Here is a 3,324-nt window from a genome sequence, read left to right as displayed (position 1 = left end):
TCTTCAGGACAGTTTCAGATTGTTCCAGCAGGATTAATGGATGTCAGGAAGTAATTTTCAGAATTGTCTGTTGTAGTGTTGTATTTTTTTAAGCACCACCCTCAACCAATTGTACCTGAGCTATCTGTTTATCAGTTCATATAACCAATGTACAATATGACAATATTGATGTGAACTCATGAGTTCAGACTATATTATCAATATAACAAGTACGTAAGATAAGAAACATTATTAATGACAAAATTAGGTACTTGTACAAAATTAGATAACCAAGGCACAAGGGTTATATGGATCGCAGTAAACATGTTGATGTAATTAAGATATTTAAGATAATTTATGTGATTTAAATATAGAAATATGTTGACTAACCTTGTAAGTTATACAATTCACTTACCTTGAAATGGAAGCATTTCTGGGAACTCCACTGCAGGGACTACTGAAGTCTGCAATAATTATTTCAGCAGGCATATTTGATAACTTGCCAACTGTTCAGCTAGTTCCTTTCGGGTTGCATTTATATCCTTTAATGTTTTACAGTATAAACCTGTGGTTTATATTTTGATTTGATCATTTTGATATGAAAGTGTCATGAGCAGACAAGTGCAGCTGAAAAAAAAATCCTCTGCTCTGGTAAATACTAAACATGCAATGTATCTTTAACTTCCAACAGAATGTGGCATGATTGCAGTACATTCACTTCACAATCTCAGTTCCATTGCATACGTAAGATAGCACAATTTTCATTTAAAACCAAAAAACAACCACAAAATCCACCCTGTATTTAAAGAATAACAAATGAATTTGAAAAGAATTCATGGAAAAAAACCAACAAAAGAAAGTACCAGGGTGTGCAAAGTTATTGCACACAGGATTCCATAATATTGGCACTGAACTCTGTAAACTGCTGCCAGCATACACATAGCTCCTTACACCCCCAAGTGGTAAGACAACAAAAGTTCAAGACTATTATATCCCATCTCATTTCAAAGGCCTTTTGACAACAGGCTGAAAACAACTGATATTTATCTCTTCAAAGGAATTCACATAATGTTGCAGATTTGCAGTTAGGACTTTGATGTAGCTTGATTTTTACTGCCACACCAGTTTGAATTATATGCAAAGCCCAAAATGTCCCAAGACATTCCGAAGGTAATTTGAGTAATGTCAGTCCACGCCACTGATATTCCTAAGAGCAAATACAATAATGAAAATGTCTGTGTATTACTCTAAATAAAAAATCATTTGATTGTTTAAAATTGATGTAAAATTAAACAATTTAATAGCAGTTGTAAAATGTGACCAGTGGTTGTCAGAGGTAAGCACAGTGATTACAGCAGGATTCTAGCTTCCCTGCCAGAACAAAAATATATGAACAAAGGCTAAGGATGGTTAAATCGATTTTTGTCCTCACCAGACTGTTATATTCAAAACATTTATTTGATAGTAGTTTGATTGAATTAGGCACAATGATATGCTCTGGTAAATAAGCTGATTCGAAGACAGTTGTAAATTTTTCATCAGGAAGTTCCTGGACCCTTCACTACATTTTGCTGTTTTTCCAAAATATGGACTGATGAATAGAAAGAGGAGCAGTGAATGAGATAATCTCAAAAAACTCCTTCAAGGCACCTCACTTAAAGCAGTTTCAAACTTGAGCTGTTGATCAAGGTCATGTTTCTATTTGCAAGTAGGTTCCTTCCTGACAGGATGTGAAGTTGTATGGTGATGTTAATAACCACAACAGAGTGTCTTTGAGCAAGCCTGCATGTTGCTTCGCAGCCAGCTCAAGGAAGCACCGCTAAATGCTTAAAAATGCACAGGATATACAATTTCAATCACAAAATGACTTCTGAAAGATGTCTGAATGATGAAAAACATTTGTCTCACATATATCTCACTATGAAGCTCATAGGTACCTACTTCATTCTCCACATGAATCATTACAAATATTTTTTCTTGCAAATAAATTTATCAAGTTGTAGGATTTCCAGAAATTTAACTGACAATACACATTAAGCAAGAGACATTTTTTTCCATTATTTGTGAAGAATATTTTAATACATTCATATTGTCATCTATGAAAGGAGAATGATTGCTAAACTCAACAAACACAATTCAATGTCACTATAAATACACCATTCATCAATACTTTTTGTAAATGCACTTTTTTGTTTTCATAACACATAAATGACACAGCTAGTAAAGTACAAATGAAACAGTAATAACCACTTACATTTATTGTTTTAATACTTCATCATGATTTTTTTTTTAAATTTCATTACTCATTTCCAAAAACTAGATTATGTTCTAAAATGATAATTGCCCTGAAACATCTACAGTTGTTTATGACACATCTGACTCACAAATTAATCCCGCTTTTTTGTTGTTGTCATTGTTTTTTTTGTTGTTGTTGCTTTTTTTTTGTATATGAAGGTCATTAACTTTGGTGTACACTATTTTTGATGCCTGTTTTTTTTTTGTTGTTGTTGTTGTTTGTTTGGGTTTGGTTTTTTTTTGTTTTGTTTTGTTTTTGTTTTTTTTACAAAGATGTTTTAATAGCAGATTATAAATAATGTACTCATCCTACCTTAATCCATACAACTTTGCCTGTCACATTTTTAGCCGTTGTGTACTGATAAATTTTGGAAAACTGAAGTCAAGAATGCTTGGTGCATGATAAAACTGAAGTGGATGGAAAGTGATCAAGTTGAATTATTATTATTGTTATTATTGTCCAAATGTTTTTATTTTACAGAAGGGTTTTGACTGAGGGATCGTATTCAGAACTTGAAATTAAGTATGCAGATGAAAATGAAAAAAGAGAAGACACTACTATTTACAATTTTCTGATTACCACTCTTTAGTGCATACTGTAGAAAGAAAGCTTATGGTCTGACATCAGTATCATTGTTACTATGCCTCTGTCAAACATCTATAGAGTCTCTTTTCTTCCTCAGCATGATCACTTTTCCTCTTTCTTAAAGACAACTATGCTGTAATTGACTGATGTGTCCTCACTGTCCTCACTGCTGCTGTTCTCACTGCTGGATTCTAAGTCATGCTTTGGATGTGCAGCTCTAGCAGCTTTGTTGGAATGCTTCCTACCCCTCCTCACTTCACCAGAATTTTGAACATTCGCATATTCTCGCTCCAGGCTCACAGGGGTCATGTTGACATAGTCAGGATTTTTTGAGGTAGTGTCTTCGGGGGTGTCAGTTGAGGCCACACCTTTCTCAGATGATGCAAAACTCAAATATTTGGGAAGGCCTAATGTTAAATCCACCATCTTAAAAAAAAAAAAAAATCAATCAGAAAGTGTTATAT

This window comes from Chanos chanos, chromosome 6 (assembly GCF_902362185.1).
Source record: "Chanos chanos chromosome 6, fChaCha1.1, whole genome shotgun sequence".
NCBI lineage: Eukaryota > Metazoa > Chordata > Actinopteri > Gonorynchiformes > Chanidae > Chanos > Chanos chanos.
The sequence above is the reverse complement of the archived record's forward strand: the minus strand, read 5'-3'. Positions refer to the sequence as shown.